A 22,200-nucleotide genomic window follows, 5' to 3' on the forward strand; every position below is an offset into this window, starting at 1 on the left:
AGTGTGCGAAAGAGAGAGAGAGAGAAATCTGTGGTCGTAGTCAAAGTCGTTTTTAACTGTATTGCAGTTGATTGGTCAAGATGACATCCATACAAGCATTTTACTCTGATTTCTACCTCGACATAGTGAAAAAAACAATAGCCTAAATGTAGGCAAATTTTGATGTGGGGCAATGAGAAGTTGCCTGTCTGAAGAACTTAGCACTGTTGAATGATCAACGACCAAGGCAAAAATGCCAATGCGTGTTTCCCACTCATAGGGCAAAAGGAGCTTCGAGGCTCATGGGATGAATGGTTGTAATCCACTGTTCTAATGGCCTTACATGTCGAAACAATGTCTTTCCAAAGAAATTCTGGAGAAATAAAAGGAATTATTCACGTGGATGAACTCTCAGTAACCTTTTAGCTCAGCTAGTTCAGCTTAGTCTGCCAGTGGAGGAGTCACCTTAGGAACTGGGGTTGGCAGAGATGGCACAAAGAAAAAACTATTTAATGTTCCCGTTATCTGTCACTACGTTAATCTTGTTTTCTTTTAATAAGTATTTGAACAAAGCCGGCATGACATTGAGAACATCAAAGTGAGTTGTCAACAACAAACAAAATAGGGACAGTAAGATGAGTGAGGATGATGCAATTATCATTCAACAAAACAAAGTGTTGCTTTGTTATGTCATGTCAGGAAGAATGCCTCTGTGGATGGAGTTTCATGCATCATAACAACGTTAGATTGTCGCTACTGCAATAGCTTGCTATGACAACTGCTATAACACTCCTATTAAAATGTAACTCCACTCTTGTTACAATGTAACAAGGGACTACAGATACAGAAGCTCTTTCCTTTACTACTTATGTACACGATCATGGGAAACACTTTCCTTGTGCAACATTCTCTAAACATCCCTGTCCTTCTCTCCTCTCACTCTCCTGTGTGTCGTCACGTGCCGACTCTAGGCACGTCATTGTGCCCTGCTGCCAGGGGACCTGTCCATGCCTTCAAGCCACTGACTGGAGCTCCTACTCCTAATCCTGCTGATGACAGCTTTCGTAGGACTGCAATGCACAGCAGTGTAGTGGATGAAACTACCTACTTGCTAGCATGCACACTGTTGTGTGTACAGTATTTCACTACACTAGGGAATTCAAGTGGTGGAACTTGACTCAGTTTGTTTCTAACTTCTAAATGAAGCTGATGAAATGTGTTGATAGTGGGATCATTTGATAAGACTCTTATGGATGGGATGGTGGTTAAAAATCGCATTGTGTGGTTTTTACTCAAGACACATTATCAGATGAGTGGAAAGTGAACACAAAGTTGTTTTATTCCCTCTTTGTATGGGAATATAGTTTGAGAGATAATGTTTGAGGAGATTACCATGAAAGTCTATGAGAGTTGATATGCTTTACAGAGATAGAACACTCTATGAATAGATGCCAGCAAAGGACTTGATAAACTATATCACTGCAAAATACCCCCAAGATCATTGTCCTTGACACGCTGATGGGCCTTATACAATATACTCATCAGTAATAACAATTGTCATGTACAACAATGTGTGATCATCTTGATGATTCAGACACAAATTTCATCCACGGATCGAAAATGGTTGATTCCACTTTTCTCGTTACATTCAAAGGGCAAACATTAGAAATAATCCCATGATGTTTATGGCAAGTGTCGTCTGTTACAAGGAGTTTAACAGTTGAGATGCAGGTAAAAATGACCACCAATGATGTGTTTTATTTTTATTTCAAGCAGGGGTGGCGTTGTGTTGACCTGGTTTGATATTTAGAAAATTATGCAGTTAAACCCTTTGTACAAGACAAATACATTATATAGCCATAAATTAACTAAATGAAGAATATGCGAGTCTGTATATATACTGTATGTCACAGTATCCACAGAAAATAGTGCACCTCCTCGGCCGGGCGGCGCTCGGCGGTCGTCGTCGCCGGTCTACTAGCTGCCACCGATCTATATTCTGTGTTCGTTGTGTTTTGTCTGTTTAAGTCCGCACCTGTTTCCGTTTCTGTAATTAGTAGGGGGGGTATTTAGTTTGTTCCTTGTGGTTTGTGTTTTGTGCGGGATTGTTTATTCGTCAGCGGGCAGGTCTGTGAACGTTTTGTGTTTTTTGCACATTTTTCCCCAGCGGATTCTCGCTAGAGGAATGTTATATTTGCCGGGCTGCGCCCCGTGCGTATCTTTGTTTTTTCGGGGTTAACTGTGTTCCCGTGTGGTCTCTGGGTACACGCTATGCCCTTTTGTTACGCCGAGTGGTTTTTCTGTGAAATAAATATACCGTTCTACGGCACAACTGGATTACGTCTCCTGCGTTTGACTCTGCCTTTTCCTCCTGCCTTACGGAATCGTGACACTGTATGTAAAAATGGCTGAGCTCTTTTAATGAATAGAAAATAACTATTTACAACACTTGCTTATCTACAACACACACATCTCGTCCTTAATAATAACATGCACAAGTCAAGGACGTCATTAACCTGTTAGGGCTAGGGGGCAGTATTGACATGGCCGGATAAATAACGTACCCGATTTAATCTGGTTACTACTCCTGCCCAGTAACTAGAATATGCATATAATTATTGGCTTTGGATAGAAAACACCCTAAAGTTACTAAAACTGTTTGAATGGTGTCTGTGAGTATAACAGAACTCATATGGCAGGCAAAAACCTGAGGAGATTCCTTACAGGAAGTGCCCTCTCTGACAAGTTCTTGTTCTTCTTGGCTCTGTTTATTGAAAACTGAGGATCTTTGCTGTAACGTGACACTTCCTACGGCTCCCATAGGCTCTCAGAACCCGGGAAAAAGCTGAATGATATCGAGGCAGCCCCTGGCTGAAAAACATTAGCGCGTTTGGATAGTGGCCGGTCAGAGTACTATGAGACTCAGGCTCGTGCACGAGGGGATCCCATGCTTTTATTTTCTCTCTCTTTGAACATAAACACGCATTCCCGGTCTGAATATTTTCGCTTTTTTACGAGAAAAATGGCATAAAAATTGATTTTAAACAGCGGTTGACATGCCTCGAAGTACGGTAATGGAATATTTAGAACTTTTTTGTCACGAAATGCGTCATGCGCGTGATCCTTATTTACACTTCGGATAGTGTCTTGAACGCACGAACAAAACGCCGCTATTTGGATATAACTATGGATTATTTTGAACCAAACCAACATTTGTTATTGAAGTAGAAGTCCTGGGAGTGCATTCTGACGAAGAACAGCAAAGGTAATACAATTTTTCTTATAGTAAATCTGAGTTTGGTGAGTGCTAAACTTGGTGGGTGTCTAAATAGCTAGCCCTGTGATGCCGGGCTATCTACTCAGAATATTGCAAAATGTGCTTTCACCGAAAAGCTATTTTAAAATCGGACATAGCGAGTGCATAGAGGAGTTCTGTATCTATAATTCTTAAAATAATTTATGTTTTTTGTGAATGTTTATTGTGAGTAATTTAGTAAATTCACCGGAAGCATCCATCTCCTTTTTCATGACTTCTTTGGCCTTAGAGAACTCACTGAGAGTGATCTTAAGTGTGCTATCACTCTGGTTGACCGAACCGATCATCTCCTGCTCTTTCTCCTGGTTCACCTCCGCGTATATGTTCATCCAGGGGATTGTTCTGCAGATTGGTAAATGTAGACAGACAACAGCCATGGTACAATAGGGAATGACTATTCAATGGTGGTCCGTCTCTTTGGCAGCATTTCTCAAAGATGTATATTACACTTTTGGTTCAGAGTTGGTATTTTGACAAGACTAAATTATTTATCAAGAAGCCTCTAGCTATCTAAGAACATCATCTATCCAGCATTAAATCCACATATGACATCAATGTCTAGTAGTGACATAAGACTGTAATCCTAACGCATATACATTTTGCATAATTTTTGAAAGATCTTTCCCCACTTATATTTCTGATTGTGTTAATGTGTTAATTATTTGAAATTACAAGAAATGTCATTAGTTCATTGTTGATTGATGCAGGCCCTACCAATCTAGCATATTATTATAATATGCATTATTAATGATGATGGCAGGTGATTAGAGCAGTGCTGCGATACAGTTTTCAAAGATATAATCATACAGTACTGTACATTCCTCTTGAATTTGTAGATAAGAAACCCAGGAATACTACTGACAGGAGCATCAGCATGGCTGAACTGCTGTGTCTCGGCCTGGAATCCACCAAGGGTGCTGTAACAGAGGGTAGAGGAAGACGAACATTAAACATAACAAGAACATAGCAACATAATAAAGGCTAATCTGGGAATGCCTTGGAGATGTTCTTGCTTCATTGCCAATATTGATCCTATACTGTATAATATTTTGTCACTAATAACAACCATGGTGGTACAGTTGAGATATATCTTTTGCATCACAACAGTCTGCAACAGTAGGGCTACATACAGTCAATGCATATGCTTCACTTTAATCCATTTTAAGGAAAACAAAATGGTGTTATACAGGACAACAGTGTGCAATAAAAAGTTTTGGTGCCACAACATTGTAAAAAACTATTCCCTTCCAGTGGCCCGTATACAGCAGCTAATTGCATTTATTTTGTCTGATTTGTGTGATGGTGTAGTCTAGGCCCAAAACAACAGAGCTGGGACAAGGGATGCCTCCGCCGCCAAGTTTATTCAACAGTAAATAAATCTGGCTATGTATTATGGGTAGATCCACGGCAATGAAAGAGCATTTTTAATATCCCACATTTAAAAGACTGTGATAGCGTAAAATTGTTATTTCTAAATGGTTGCCTTTTCTCTAACTAAAAGCCATCTGCTTAAAACAAGCATTGCGACATTCCTATTCCAAGGTAAATGCTAAATTATGGTAAATACAAGCCTTTTACAATGACGACTGTCACAAATAAAGTGCAACAGTTACTGTTGAATAAACTGGAATATTGTGACGCTGATTATACTATTCAACACATCTATCTGCGATAATACATTGACTTTGTAATGCATATTCATATCTATTATCAAAGCTACCACACAGTATATTTTCTACTTTGTATTTTTTCCAGCCCCAGCTCTGAGGCGGCCTGTGATGTCAATGGCCTTTCTGAAGCAGCTTGAAGGCTCTTCCCACTTTTTCTAAGGTGAGACACACACAAACACACACACGCACACACACCTACCACCACCCGCACCCCAACTTTAACCCTTAACTCCTCAATATGGACCCAGCTGGTGTAGTAAGTTTGTAAGTCAACTGAGAATATTTTCCAATGTGAAAGAGGATTTGTGTTGTTTTTGGGTGGACACTAGCAAATCATTTCAATTGCAGCCAAAACGAGTTATTTGTTTGTCTCATTCTGAGCCAATACTCAAACTGGTGTAATGTTGATTATTTTTGGTGATTCTGATTTCTGCATGCGTTAATAACCAAACTTCTCTTTTTTTGTCCTTTTCTCAAGGACTAAGGAATCAACATAATTATACTCAGTGCAACACTAATATTGTGGTTGGATGGTTGGTAAAGACAGTGAACAGCTGTTTGGTATCTTGACGGCAGATATAAAATATGCCTTGTCTCAAGGAGCTCCACTTAAAATAATATCCTTCCTTCCTTTCCTTCTCCAATCGTTTTAATTGATTTATTTCACCTTTATTTAACCAGTTAGGCTAGTTGAGAACAAGTTCTCATTTACATCTGCGACCTGGCCAAGATAAAGCAAAGCAGTGTGACACAAACAACAACACAGAGTTACACATGGAATAAACAAACATACAGTCAATAATACAATAGAAAAAACTCTATATACAGTGTGTGCAAATGGGGTAGGATAAGGGAGGTAAGGCAATAAATAGGCAATAGTGGCAAAATAATTACAATATAGCAATTAAACACTGGAGTAATAGATGTGCAGAAGATGAGTGTGCAAGTAGAGATACTGGGGTGCAAAGGAGCAAAATAAATTAAATAAATAACAGTACTGGGATGAGGTAGTTGGATGGGCTATTTACAGATGGGCTATGTACAGGTGCAGTAATCTGTGAGCTGCTCTGACAGCTGGTGCTTAAAGCTAGTGGGGGAGATATGAGTCTCCAGCGTCAGTGATTTTTGCAGTTCGTTCCAGTCATTGGCAGTAGAGAACTGGAATGAAAGGCGGCCGAAGGAGGAATTGGCTTTGTGGGTGACCAGGGAAATATACCTGCTGGACCGCGTGCTACGGGTGGGTGCTGCTATGGTGACCAGTGAGCTGAGATAAGGTGGGGCTTTACCTAGCCAAGACTTATAGATGACCTGGAGCCAGTGGGTTTGGCGACGAACATGAAGTGAGGGCCAGCCAACGAGAGCATACAGGTCCCAGTAGTGGATAGTATATGGGGCGTTAGTGACAAAACAGATGGCACTGTGATAGACTGCATCCAATTTGCTGAGTAGAGTGTTGGAGGCTATTTTGTAAATGACATCGCCGAAGTCAAGGATCAGTAGGATAGTCAGTTTTACATGGGTATGTTTGGCAGCATGAGTGAAGGATGCTTTTCTGCGAAATAGGAAGCCGATTCTAGATTTAATTTTGGATTGGAGATGCTTAATTAATGTGAGTCTGGAAGGAGAGTCTACAGTCTAACCAGACACCTAGGTATTTGTAGTTTCCACATATTCTAAGTCAGAACCGTCCAGAGTAGTGATGCTGGATGGGCGGCCAGGTGTGGGCACCGATCGGTTGAAGAGCATGCATTTAGTTTTACTTGCATTTAAAAGCAGTTGGAGGCCACGGAAGGAGAGTTGTATGGCATTGAAGCTCGTCTGGAGGTTAGTTACAGTGTCCAAAAAAGGGCCAGAAGTATACAGAATGGTGTCGTCTGCGTAGAGGTGGATCAGAGAATCACCAGCAGCAAGAGCGACATCATTGATGTATACAGACAAAATAATCTTCATACACCAAGGATGACGACAACCATATCATGCATTTTAAAAATAGAACAAAACATGTGCTTACATTATCTCCAGTAAATGACATTGCATTTCTGACATTACAAAAATAAACAAACACAGCTAAAAAACAGGAGAATATGTAGAGAAAATAATGATTTCTCATGCAAGTACATAGTTAACATATGTAATTATCTTGATACTGTCACACCCTGATCTGTTTCACCTGTCCTTGTGATTGTTTCCACCCCCCTCCAGGTGTCGCCCATCTTAAATCGGGTACATTTTTTTTATCCAGACGTGCAAATGCTGCCCCCTAGCCCTAACAGGTTAAATCATCCCCCGTTTGGCGAAGTTGGCTGTCTTTGTTAGGATGAAATGGTCTTCACACAGTTCGCAACGAGCCAGGCGGCCCAAACTGCTGCATATACCCTGACTCTGTTGCACAGAACGCAAGAGAAGTGACACAATTTCCCTAGTTAACCTGTTAGGGCTAGGGGGCAGCATTTGCACGTCTGGATAAAAAAAATGTACCCGATTTAATCTGGTTACTAATCCTACCCAGTAACTAGAATATGCATATACTTATTATATATGGATAGAAAACACTCTAAAGTTTCTAAAACTGTTTGAATGGTGTCTGTGAGTATAACAGAACTCATTTGGCAGGCAAAACCCTGAGACATTTTCTGACAGGAAGTGGAAACCTGATGTGTTGTATTGACTTTAAACCTATCCCATTGAAAAACACAGGGGCTGAGGAATATTTTGGCACTTCCTATTGCTTCCACTAGATGTCACCAGCCTTTACAAAGTGTTTTGAGTCTTCTGGAGGGAGATCTGACCGAACAAGAGCCATGGAACGATGATGTCCCATTAGACACCTGGCGCGCGAGTTCATGTTGGGTACCCTCGTTCCAATACGTTATAAAAGAGTATGCATTCGTCCACCTTGAATATTATTCATGTTCTGGTTAAAAAAGGCCCTAATGATTTATGCTATACAACGTTTGACATGTTTGAACGAACGGAAATATATTTTTTCCCCTCGTTCATGACGAGAAGTCCGGCTGGCTTAGATCATGTGCTAACAAGACGGAGATTTTTGGACATAAATGATGAGCTTTTTTGAACAAAACTACATTCGTTATGGACCTGTGATACCTGGAAGTGACATCTGATGAAGAGAATCAAAGGTAATGGATTATTTACATAGTATTTTCGATTTTAGATCTCCCCAACATGACGTCTAGTCTGTATCGCAACGTGTATTTTTCTGGGCGCAGTGCTCAGATTATTGCAAAGTGTGATTTCCCAGTAAGGTTATTTTTAAATCTGGCAAGTTGATTGCGTTCAAGAGATGTAAATCTATAATTCTTTAAATGACAATATAATATTTTACCAATGTTTTCTAATTTTAATTATTTAATTTGTGACGCTGACTTGACTGCCGGTTATTGGAGGGAAACGATTTCCTCAACATCAATGCCATAGTAAAACGCTGTTTTTGGATATAAATATGAACTTGATAGAACTAAAAATGCATGCATTGTCTAACATAATGTCCTAGGAGTGTCATCTGATGGAGATTGTAAAAGGTTAGTGCATCATTTTAGCTGGTTTTATGGTTTTGGTGACCCTGTCTTTGACTTGACAAAACATTACACACAACTCTTGTAAATGTACTGTCCTAACATACTCTAAATTTATGCTTTCGCCGTAAAACCTTTTTGAAATCGTAAAACATGGTTAGATTAAGGAGATGTTTATCTTTCAAATGGTGTAAAATAGTTGTATTTTTGAAAAATTTGAATTTTGACATTTATTTGGATTCAAATTTGCCGCTCTTGAAATGCACCTGCTGTTGATGGAGTGCACCACGGGTGGCACGCTAGCGTCCCACCTAGCCCATAGAGGTTAAAAGAAATTCATGTTAGCAGGCACTATTAACCTGTTCGGGATAGGGGGCAGTATTTGCACGGCCGGATAAAAAACGTACCCGATTTAATCTGGTTACTACTCCTGCCCAGTAACTAGAATATGCATATAATTGTTTGATTTGGATAGAAAATACCCTAAAGTTTCTAAAACTGTTTGAATGGTGTCTGTGAGTATAACAGAACTCATTTGGCAGGCCAAAACCTGAGAAGATTCTAAACAGGAAGCGCTCTCTCTGACCATTTCTCTGACCATTTCTTGATCATCTCTAACCAAAACAGGCGATCTCTGGCATAACGTGACATTTTCTAACGCTCCCATAGGCTCTCAGAAAGCGCCAGAACGATGAATGGTGGCTTTGCAGGCCATGGCTGAAAAACATTAGCGCATTTGGATAGTGGTCGATCTGAGAACAATGAGACTGGAGGCACGTGCACGAGCCGACACCATGTTTACTTTCTCTCTGATTATGAAAACTTGAAATCGGCCCGAATTAATCGGCCAATCCGATTAATCGGTCGACCTCTACTGCAAGCTGTCATCAAGGCAAAGGGTGGCTACTTTGAAGGATCTAATATGTAAAATATATTTTGATTTGTTTAACACTTTTTTGGTTACTACGTGTTTCCATATGTGTTATTTCATAGTTTTGATGTCTTCACTATTATTCTACAATGTAGAAAATAGTCAAAAATAAAGAAAAACCCTTAAATGAGTAGGTGTGTCCAAACTTTTGACTGGTACTGTATATTAAAATATGTTATGTCTGGTTATGACATCTATGTAGGTGTGTCAAAGCCCACTACCACACAAGGCAAACCAATCCTACTTGTAAATAGTATGTTATATAACATTTTACTACCATTGTAATTGTACACACATTGATGTCAAACATGTGCCTAGCCCAATGCTCTGTTGCTGATGACTGGGATGAATGCAGGAGAAGGACAAAACACCCTCTTTGGAACTTATGACTGACATATGGTCACGTAGCTTTCTTTAGTGGCGTCACAGCATTGTAGCATACTCCATTCTGTTCATCTGCTGCATCCAAGGGAAGGGAAGCTTCTTGACAGGGAAAAAACACATTTGAATAAATAATACAATTCAGAGTTAAATACTTTGTTGTTGTAATACATTTTTTTCATCGTATTTTGAATAACTTATGGAAAAAACACACTGTCATGAAGCATTTTGACCATCCTGTGTCTCTTTAATTGGACTAAGAAAATACACTTCATGACACTAGAAAATGTAATATTACATAAACATACTGTTTACAAGTAGGCTACGGTGTAATGGAATGATTTGCTTTGTGTGGTAGGTTTTGTGGGATTTGTCGCTCTTATGTAGATGTCATAACCAGCTGTAAAATAACGTAATATGTCACAACAGGTCTAACTATATGTGCCATGACAATGTTCTGACATAATGACAGTTTGTTGTTTTTGCTGTTATGACTTACTATGACATGGTTATGACCGTGTCATAATGTGTTATGACCCTAGGTGTCAAATAAAATGTTACCCTTTCTTCAATCCAATCTCAACCTCCATGTTTTTGCGAAAGTGTATTTATGTCGATGGGAAAAGTACGTCTTGCCAAACAACTATTTTTCCTTCAAAATATCTACTATTAAATGTTTTTCTTTATAATGGCCTTCATCCACTTTAGATTACCAGCGAGGCACGAGTTCCAACCAATAAGTGTCCATTTTAAAAGCCACTAATGTTTTTTTTTAGGTTCTCTATGGGGCTATTGGCGGACAATGGAGTGGCGTAGTCGGCAAGTCATTTACACTTGAAGCACATCAATTATCAACCCTTAAAATCACTATTTGAGTGGCAAAGTAGTGGACAAATAGAGCGCAAAGGAATGACTTGCAATGAGGGGAAAGAGGTATAGAAGGAATGGTAGGGGGAAGGGGATAGGATGCAATAGCCCCTGTACAAATCAAAACACTCAGGCCATGTTTGTTCTCTTTGCAATTACTCATTAATCTAAAAAGTCTTCTTGGGTAAATCTGGCATTTTATGTTCCCAAAACTCATTGGCTGAAGTGAAAATATGATCTGGGATAAGGGAAGAGAGTAGGTGAGTCAGACAGTCAGATAAGTGAGCGTTTGAGGGAATTTTGTCCAAGCCCAAATTTGGCTGGAAATCCACCTCTGCAGGGCTGTATCTTGACGCTTTAATATTTAAAACAGCAAACATTTTTGGAGCAGCTTCCTCACAATCTTACTGTATGCAAAGCTAAATAAATAAGATGAAACAGTTGTCAATTACAAATTACAATTGTAAACACACCATGAAGTGGATTCTGTTTTTCATTCGTTGTGAACTTGACGATATTGGGTTATTCTATCTTCATAACTCCTTCCATAGTGCATTATTTCCAAAAATATTGTTATAAATAGGTTATGATGATTCACCTATGACTATCACTTTATTCGGTGAAGTAAAGTACAGTCGTCACCCAGGAAAGGAATGGGGGGAGGGGGCGAGAAAGGGATGCTATTTGTCCACTATAGAAGAAGTGCACTCTCTTGGGGAAAAAAGAGGTCATGTTAACTTCTTTCACCACACTGAGAGGTGCATTAACAAGCTGGTGGTGAAACCAGGGGGGGCTTCCGCGAAACATACTAAAATATCTGAATTTGCCAACGGTCATTGTCTGGAACCTGAGAGGGAGCCTTCAGCCTTCTTCCATGTTCTGCAGGTTGGGGAAAAAAACAGAGGAGGAATGACTTCTCAAAATAACTTCAAATAGCTTCTATTACTGAACTCCCCATTCAAACCTCTATTAGGCGGTGGATTGGAATCAGCCGAGGAGCAAAAGCCCTGCCTGGCTCTCACTATGGTCAGCCATAGAGCTGTACTGCAGTACGGCAACATTGCAGTTTAACGGACCTTGACTTTAATTGCAATGTTGATGCTCCTTCTCATCTTGGCTTTATTGTAGGGAGTTGTTTACCTTGACATGGAATATGTTTGAACTTGAAGGTGAACTGAATGCGAACAGCAGAAAAATACAAATAAATGAATAAAAAACACTTTGTATGGCGGTTGTTGCACAATATCAAGGCTTTGAACCCTATGTCAACTCTAGCAGTACATGGATGAACAGGCCTTAATATGATTTCCTTTAGAGAAAGGGTGAAAGAGATGAAAGGAGGGATGTTTTGATAGGATTAAACTGTATATGGAGGAGCATATGACACATGAACTAGTGTTCATAAATTCAATAGATACAGTATAATGTATGTAGGTACTAAAAGGTTGTATAACAAAACATTTTGTATGAAAAGAGGTGCTGTAACAGTCTATTGAGGCTAGCAATTAATAGCTCAAGCTAGAGCTTTCTATAACTGAGTGAGCCCCTCAGTTCAACACAATTCAATTGGCTGGTGCTATACTAGTCTTCCATGAACATAATATGTGGCCCCCAGGTGACAAAATGCACTTTATCCCTCATCAATCCTCACCCTGACCTCACACTGAGCTCCCTCCACTGACTTTCAGCCTAGCTCGCCTGAGTCGCCTCTCATGTCAAATCCACGTTGGAGTTGGTGAAGACAAAGATAGACCAAAAGTCGCACGCTATAGGGATAAATCTCCACACAAAGTGGAAGAACAACACACTTAACTATGTCATATCAGCGCTAGGTCTCCTCCGCAGATACTAAGCACATCCAATGCCCCAGTAAATGTTTAAGATCTCCATCATTCCAGACCAATTCCGAAGAACACAATTCATCGCTCCGACTTCTGAAAATAAGGTGTTAGTGCTCATCAAGCTGCCTGTGTGATAATGAATCACAAGACAGCCCGAAGGCAAACGCCGAAGTGTCTGAGCGGATAGAAAAAGACCAGAGAGAGGGAGAAAATGAGAGAAGGAAGGAATTCACACTTACTTGGAGCAGAGCCTTCCTAATGACTCTCCCCACATCCTGCCTCCACTCGGGGACGTCAGGGATGTACTCGTCCAGATTAGCGGAGAAAGATAAAAGCAGAGATTTGAAGAACTCTGTCAGAGAGAGAGAGAGACCCATGGGAGAAACAGAAACAGACCATTAACCCTTTCACACGTACCATCACACGGTTGGTGATATTTTGGTCCCTGACGCTTACGATCAAACCCGTGTGATTAGAGTCAGGCGCAGGACAGCAGATATGAGTAATGTCACAATTTTACTCAATAATAATAACAATACCTATCAATAAATACAAGGCCACAAATACGGACCGCAATACAATAAACAATCACTCACAAACAACTATGGGGGAACAGAGGGTTAAATAATGAACAAGTAATTGGGGGATTGAAACCAGGTGTGTAAAACAAAGACAAAACAAATGGAAAATGGATCAGCGATGGCTAGAAGGCCAGTGACGTCGAACGCCGCCCGAACACGGAGAGGGACCAACTTATGGCGGAAGTTGTGACACCTAAGCATTGAGTATAACACCATAAAGGTTATGAAATTAGTAACGTTACCTCGTGTGTCTGCGGTTATAAGGAATATACACAAAAATATTATGCTACAGTAGAAACGACATAACAGACATACAGAAACTATTATAATATAATAAGGCACTTACTTTCATAGAAATGCACACATCTCCAAAGTTATTATTGGTAACGAAAACAACTATGACTTCGATGCGGGCAACAGACGGAAAATGTGAACACGTGTGAGCAGAACAGGAGATGAGCAAATGTCTGCAGTCTTAAACTGCACTAACAATTGGCAAGTGTTTGTGGAATTTTGTCCAGGTCAGAAATGTCGTAAAAATGACTACTTTTATGTGAATGAATGAGGCGGAACACACCTCAATTCAAACTGTTCTTAGAAAACAAAAAACTTGTTTGAAAATAATTTGACAAATTTAAAACAGCCTATAAATAAAAACAGTCCCTTGGTTTGAGGGCAGCGCGGATTAAATGTACTGTTGCGTAACAATCACATTCTGGAATAGAGAGAACGTTCTAACATCACGTGCATAAAAAACTCACGCTGGGGCGACTGTTAGAGATATTTGAAACTCACGCATGAAAGGGTTAACCTCTTGGGGCTAGGTGGGACGCTAGCGTGCCACCCGTGGTGCACTCCATCAACAGCAGGTGCATTTCAAGAGCGGCAAATTTGAATCCAAATAAATGTCAAAATTCAAATTTTTCAAAAATACAACTATTTTACACCATTTGAAAGATAAACATCTCCTTAATCTAACCACGTTTTACGATTTCAAAAAGGTTTTACGGCGAAAGCATAAATTTAGAGTATGTTAGGACAGTACATTTACAAGAGTTGTGTGTAATGTTTTGTCAAGTCAAAGACAGGGTCACCAAAACCATAAAACCAGCTAAAATGATGCACTAACCTTTTACAATCTCCATCAGATGACACTCCTAGGACATTATGTTAGACAATGCATGCATTTTTAGTTCTATCAAGTTCATATTTATATCCAAAAACAGCGTTTTACTATGGCATTGATGTTGAGGAAATCGTTTCCCTCCAATAACCGGCAGTCAAGTCAGCGTAACAAATTAAATAATTAAAATTAGAAAACATTGGTAAAATATTATATTGTCATTTAAAGAATTATAGATTTACATCTCTTGAACGCAATCAACTTGCCAGATTTAAAAATAACCTTACTGGGAAATCACACTTTGCAATAATCTGAGCACTGCGCCCAGAAAAATACACGTTGCGATACAGACTAGACGTCATGTTGGGGAGATCTAAAATCGAAAATACTATGTAAATAATCCATTACCTTTGATTCTCTTCATCAGATGTCACTTCCAGGTATCACAGGTCCATAACGAATGTAGTTTTGTTCAAAAAAGCTCATCATTTATGTCCAAAAATCTCCGTCTCGTTAGCACATGATGTAAGCCAGCCGGACTTCTCGTCATGAACGAGGGGAAAAAATATATTTCCGTTCGTTCAAACATGTCAAACGTTGTATAGCATAAATCATTAGGGCCTTTTTTAACCAGAACATGAATAATATTCAAGGTGGACGAATGCATACTCTTTTATAACGTATTGGAACGAGGGTACCCAACATGAACTCGCGCGCCAGGTGTCTAATGGGACATCATCGTTCCATGGCTCTTGTTCGGTCAGATCTCCCTCCAGAAGACTCAAAACACTTTGTAAAGGCTGGTGACATCTAGTGGAAGCAATAGGAAGTGCCAAAATATTCCTAAACCCCTGTGTTTTTCAATGGGATAGGTTTAAAGTCAATACAACACATCAGGTATCCACTTCCTGTCAGAAAATGTCTCAGGGTTTTGCCTGCCAAATGAGTTCTGTTATACTCACAGACACCATTCAAACAGTTTTGGAAACTTTAGAGTGTTTTCTATCCATATATAATAAGTATATGCATATTCTAGTTACTGGGTAGGATTAGTAACCAGATTAAATCGGGTACATTTTTTTTATCCAGACGTGCAAATGCTGCCCCCTAGACCCAACAGGTTAATTAACCTGTTGGGGATAGGGGGCAGTATTTGCACGGCTGGATAAAAAACGTACCCGATTTAATCTGGTTACTACACCTGCCCAGTAACTACAATATGCATATATATGCATATTATTGGCTTTGCATAGAAAACACCCTAAAGTTTCTAAAACTGTTTGAATGGTGTCTGTGAGTATAACAGAACTCCTATGGCAGGCCAAAACCTGAGAAGATTTCAAGCAGGAAGTGGCCTGTCTGAGAAGTAGTGTTTCAACTTGGCTCTTTTTATTGAAGACTCAGGATCTGTGCAATAACGTGACACTTCCTACGTCTTCCATAGGGTCTCAGAGCCCGGGAAAACGTTGAACGATATCGAGGCAGGCTCTGGCTGAAACACTTTATCGCTTTTGGCAAGTGGCCACTCAGAGTACTATGGGCTTAGGCGCGTGCCCGCTTCGACTGAATGGTTTCTTTTCCTTTGTCTGTTTATCTAAACACAGATTCCCGGTCGGAATATTATCGCTTTTTTATGAGAAAAATGGCATAAAAATTGATTTTAAACAGCGGTTGACATGCTTCGAAGTACGGTAATGGAATATTTAGAATTCTTTTGTCACGAATTGCGCCATGCTCGTCACCCTTATTTAGCCTTTAGGATAGTGTCTAGAACGCACGAACAAAACGCCGCTGTTTGGATATAACGATGGATTATTTTGGACCAAACCAACATTTATTATTGAAGTAGCAGTCCTGGGAGTGCATTCTGACGAAGACAACAAAGGTAATAACATTTTTCTTATAGTAAATCTGACTTTGATGAGTGCTAAACCTGCTGGGTGTCTAAATAGCTAGCCCTGTGATGCCGGGCTATCTACTGAGAATATTGCAAAATGTGCTTTCACCGAAAAGCTATTTTAAAATCGGACATATCGAGTGCATAAAGGAGTTCTGTATCTATAATTCTTAAAATAATTGTTATGCTTTTTGTGAACGTTTATCGTGAGTAATTTAGTAAATTCACCGGCAGGGTTCGGTGGGAATGCTAGTCACATGCTAGTCACATGCTAATGTAAAAAGCTGGTTTTTGATATAAATATGAACTTGATTGAACAAAACATGCATGTATTGTATAACATAATGTCCTAGGGTTGTCATCTGATGAAGATCATCAAAGGTTAGTGCTACATTTAGCTGTGGTTTGGGTTTATGTGACATTATATGCTAGCTTGAAAAATGGGTGTCTGATTATTTCTGGCTGGGTAGTCTGCTGACATAATCTAATGTTTTGCTTTCGTTGTAAAGCCTTTTTGAAATCGGACAGTGTGGTTAGATTAACGAGTCTTATCTTTAAAATGGTGTAAAATAGTCATATTTTTGAAAAATTGAAGTAATAGCATATCTAAGGATTTCAATAACGCGCCACAGGATTCAACTGGCTGTTGAGTAGGCAAGCGTCCCACCTAGCCCATAGAGGTTAAACTCCTGATCTATGTGCAATATTCTCAAGATATCCTCCTCATTCCACACTGTCATTCATTCTGGTTGTTTCCTTCCTCTAATTGCCTTCTGATGGGTGGGAAAGCTGACAGAGATGTTGGTGTGTGTGAGTGTGTGCGTATGCGTATGCGTGTGCTCATGGTTTGACAAGTGGAGATGATTGCTCGCACACGTGCTTTCTTAGATAATTGGAGAAATGTCCTCTTCTCATATATCCTGACATACTCAAATGAAAAGTACCCTCAAACGTTGCATACCAAGTGAGATGGCTGCTATATGTGTTAATTAGCATTACATTAGGAAGAATCATTGAGAGAGAGAGAGAACTGATCCTTGGACTGCTATCGTCTTGGTGTCTTGCAGTATGGTGTTGGCTGAAGACACTTGGACCGTAACAGTGTTCATTCCCTCGTTGGTGAAGGTATACAAGATGCTCCCGTCTAAGCTGATCACCGGCTGGAGGAAGAGGGAACATGGACAAAATTGATGATCACACTTTGATCCGGTCATAATCCCTTCACCTAAAACCTTTAGCTAAAACCCCAGAACATGAAAGAAATCCGTTTCAGATGGTAACAACTTTTCCTTGAACTTCTCACTAAGGGTAGTTATAACTTCTGACTTGAGTAGTTAGAGTTGTCGAAATTCTGACTTGAGTAAAACCCTACAAAAAACATCCTCCCCATAAGACCTAGAACCAATGCAGCTAAGGTAATAACTTGTGACATACTAATAAGATGTTTGAAGAAAATACAAAATCAGAGACTGCTCCACCTCTATCATAGCCGCCTTCGATCAAAGAAGAGGTCATTGTATGTAATACCATAAAAATCATGTATAACCCATATATACATCAGTGGAGGCTACTGAAGGGAAAACAGCTTATAATAATGGCTGAAATTGAATGGAACTGAAATGAAAACCAGGTCTTTGATGTGTTCAATGCGGTTCCATTGACACTGTGCTAGCCATTACAATAAGCCTGTCCTCCGATTTAGTTACAGTGACACCAGCCACAACTGCAGTACATGTACAGTATATGGCATTGTAGGGGAAGACCCCTTTTGAATAGTGTCAGTTTACCTTTACTTATGTTGTACAGTTGGTAATCCACATACAGTAAACTGTATACTATACACAACATCAAAAGAGGACCTGTGTCTGCACCATGTGGTCGCACTACCGGAGTCCTGGAGTCCCACAGGGCTCAGTTCTAGGCCATCTTCTCTGTACACCAAGTGTTTTAAGTCCAATTTACTTCACTGCTGTTCCCCAGTCACCAGAAGTAGGTGAGGGTCCTAGAGTGGATGGGCCAGACCACTGCTGTTAGATTTACTTCCTTGTTCTTGATGGCCACAAACGGAGCCAGCAGCTGGACATGTTCCACAGAACCTGATACAAACACAGAGGATGATTCAGATTCAGTTTTGGATGATTCAGACTCAGTAGTGGATGATTCAGACTCAGTAGTGGATGATTCACTCAGTATATGATTGTAATTATATGGATATTGTTTCAGACTACCTACTTCACAATATGAAAAGCACTCGCACATCGACATGTTATTTTTAGATAATTTTTTGTTTAAATATGAAAAGCACTGGCACATCGACATATTAATTTTACAGGTACTTGGGAAAAAGAAATAGAAACCTTCTTAAATGAAGAATTAGAGAAAAGAATATCTCTCACACTGAGCTTGCCAGTATCACTTATCATTATCACTGGGGTAATATGTTGGATCGTCTTCTCAGTAAGACTACTTTAGCTGAAAAGGGAAGGTGAATGAAATCTTACTCAACAATTATAACTGTCATAATGTTTTATAGTTTTGATGGAATTTAGTTGAAGAACAAGATTTATTCTAGACTTAAAACACGCTTTATCATGTTTTTGACGTGATGCCTTATGAGTAATACTGTGGTCTGCCATGCTGAGACTGTAATGGGAGCTGATGTGGGTGTACGTGGCATTACCGTGATCTAAGTGGTGAAGGTTCCTATAGCGGAGAGATATAACATGGTATTTTAACAGTAAATCTCCGGCTGACAGTGGTGTGACTCGGCGTTCTGTCGTGTACATATCCGCCTGGGCTTCTGTTAACTCTTATCCTTTTTAACTGAGACTAATCTTTATCCTTATCCTAGCTTTCAAACACATGCAGTGTGTGTGTGTGTGTGTGTGTGTGTGTGTTTGATGTGTGTGATATGTGTGACAGAGAGAGAAAGTGTGTGTATATGTGTGTCTCTTTTAAGTCTGTGTCTATGCGGATGTGCGTGATGTAAGTCATTTGGACAGGCTCCCTTAACTAACTGTGTCTGTTGTAAAAAATATTCAAATTGGAAATCTGTGGCGGCATCGTGCTAAAAGCATCACCTGGACTCCTGACCTCAAAATGTACTAAACCATGGATAAAAAAACACCAGCAGAATATATCACATAAAAAATATCAAAGTACACTGATTGAAAGTGTCGTGGTGACCAGAGACAACATTTAAATGGAACTTTCACTAATTGACAAAGCCTCCCTGTTCAAATCCAGAGACAAGGGGCCAATTCAAACACTGCACCGCAAGGAGCTGGATAATCCTTTTAGACATAAGCGTGTTATATTTGTATTTATTATTTACTTGACATTTGGCTGGCTTGTTCACACAACAGTAGTAGGCCTGATTACCTATAGGGAGGAGGTGAGGGCCCTGGGAGTGTGGTGCCAGGAAACAGCAGAGGAAGCACCCCCCTATCCACATCGATGGGACTGCAATGGAGAAGGTGGAAAGCTTCAAGTTACTCGGCGTACACATCACTGACGGGCTGTCGGGCAACTGCACCACCCGCTACCACAGGACATTCCAGAGGGTGGTGCGGTCTGCCCAATGCATCACCGGGGTCAAACTACCTGCCCTCCAGGACACCTACAACACCCGATGTCACAGGAAGGCCAAAAAGATCATCAAGAACAACAACCACCCGAGCCACTGCCTGTTCACCCCGCTATCATCCAGAAGGCGAGGTCAGTACAGGTGCATCAAAGCTGGGACCGAGAGACTGAAAAATATTGCTTCTATCTCAAGGCCATCAGAATGTTAAATAGCCATCACTAGCACATTAGAAGCTGCTGCCCTATATACATAGAGTTGAAATCACTGGCCACTATAACCTATGTGTGGTCTTAAGGGTAAAAAATGACCCACCGCTATGTTTAACTTGAAATTTGATGACTTTTCGTAGAGTGACCCCAACATTAGAAAAAGTGAAATATCGCCTTTGTTCATATTTCCATAAAAGCTGTACACCACCAGGGTACAAAGATTGTCTTAGGGTAGCTTTTGACCCGGCAGTTATAAAATAATTTACACATCACAAAGACACACACACACACACACACACACACACACACACACACACACACACACACACACACACATACATTGAGATTGTGTGCTACTGATTGAACTAACCACATACACTACTAAAGTTCAGACAAAATCAAAACAATTTCAGACAACATAAACATTTCCTAAAAGCATTGTTTACTCATGGGGAATGCAGTCAGAGGCTATAAAGGTGCTGCAGATGATAGTCCCCCCAGTCCTCTCTTTGCTGAAGCCATGAGTGCACGTTTCAGTGCCCAACAGGTCATAGATCTGATTTTTTCAGATGTCCAGGAGGAACAAGAGAACAATGATTTAGAAGAGGAGGAGGTATCTGAAGAAGTAGATGGGGAAGAATACAACCCAGAGAACGATGCATCATCTTCAGATGAAGAAATCCCCCAAGCTGAAAGAGAGACATTTTTGTCAAAGAACAGCAAAATAACATGGTCCTTGTCACCATTTGACAACCAGGGCAGGATGGCAGCACAAAATGTCATAAGGATGACCCCAGGGCCCACAAGACATGCAGTTGTCCATGCCCAGGACATCGCCTCAACATTCTACATGTTCATCACAACAGCAATTGAAAAAATCTGGACAGGATAAAATTGGAAGGTTTCCATAAACTGGAAAAGGATGGATGAGATTGACCTGCGTGCCTACATAGAGCTGCTAATCTTAGAGGGTGTGTATAGGTCCCGAGGTGAGGCTACATGTAGTCTCTGGGATGCAGAGAGATCAAGGGTGATGTTCCGTGCCACTATGCCACTGAAAGTCTTTCACACTTTCTCAAGAATGCTACGATTTGATAACCGTGAGTCAAGACCTGCAAGAAGTGTGAGAGACAAACTGTCGGCCATAAGAGAGATCTGAGAGAAGTGGATGGAGCGTCTGCCATACCTCTACAGCCCTGGGCCAGAAGAAACAGTGGATGAGCAACTGGTTCCATTCAGAAGTACATTTTTATTTTCATATCTGTAATGCAAGTGATTTTCAATGTTAATTTTATTACGTATTGCTGCAATATCATTGATTTATGTGATTGATTTACATTCTCCCAACCCATTGTGCTATTTTGTTAGTTTTTTTGCATTTTGTGTAACTTATTTTTTATTAACAATATCCTCCCAGACACCCTAGACCCACTCCAAGTCACATACCACCCAAACAGATCCACAGATGACACAATCTCATTCGCACTAAAACACTGCCCTTTCTCACCTGGATAAAAGGAAAACCTACGTGAGAATGTTGTTCATTAACTACAGCTCAGCGTTCAACACCATAGTGCCCACGAAGCTCATCTCTAAGCTAACACCTGCCTCTGCAACTGGATCCTGGACTTCCTAACGGGCCGCCCCTGGGTGGTAAGAGTAGACAACAACACATCTGCCACGCTGATCCTTAACACTGGGGCCCCTCAGGGGTGTGTACTTAGTCCCCTCCTGTATTCCCTGTTCATCCACGATTGCGTGGCCAAACACGACTCCAACACATCATTACGTTTGCCGATGACACAACAGTGGTAGGCCTGATCATCGACAACAATGAGATGGCCTATAGGGAGGAGATCAGATAACTGGCTGTGTGGTGCCAGGACAACAACCTCTCCCTCAATGTGAACAAGACTAAGGAGCTGACTGTGGACTACAGGAAAACGCGGGCCGAACAGGCCCCCATTAACATTGATTGGGCTGTAGTGGAGGAGGTCGACAGTTTCAAGTTCCTTGGTGTCCGTATCACCAACGAACTACCATGGTCCAAAGCATCCTGACCAGTTGCATCACCTCCTGGTATGGCAACTGCTCGGCATCTGACCGTATGGCGCTACAGAGTGTAGTGCGAATGGCCCAGTACATCACTGGGGCAAAGCTTCCTGCCATCCAGGACCTATATAATAGGCGTGTCAGAGGAAAGCCCATAAAATTGTCAGAACCTCCAGTCACCCAAGTTATAGACTGTTTTCTCTGCTAGTGCACGGCAAGCGGTACCAGAGC

The 22,200-nt window shown here is 40.6% G+C and overlaps 1 pseudogene; it reads right to left on the bottom strand.

Annotated features, from left to right (window-relative positions):
- Positions 1-420: 420 nt before the first annotated feature.
- The window catches only part of LOC106586492 (VPS10 domain-containing receptor SorCS3-like), a 47,072-nt pseudogene continuing 25,292 nt past the window's right edge, over positions 421-22,200 (bottom strand).

This window comes from Salmo salar, chromosome 02, assembly GCF_965601325.2.
Source record: "Salmo salar chromosome 02, fSalSal1, whole genome shotgun sequence".
Lineage (NCBI taxonomy): Eukaryota > Metazoa > Chordata > Actinopteri > Salmoniformes > Salmonidae > Salmo > Salmo salar.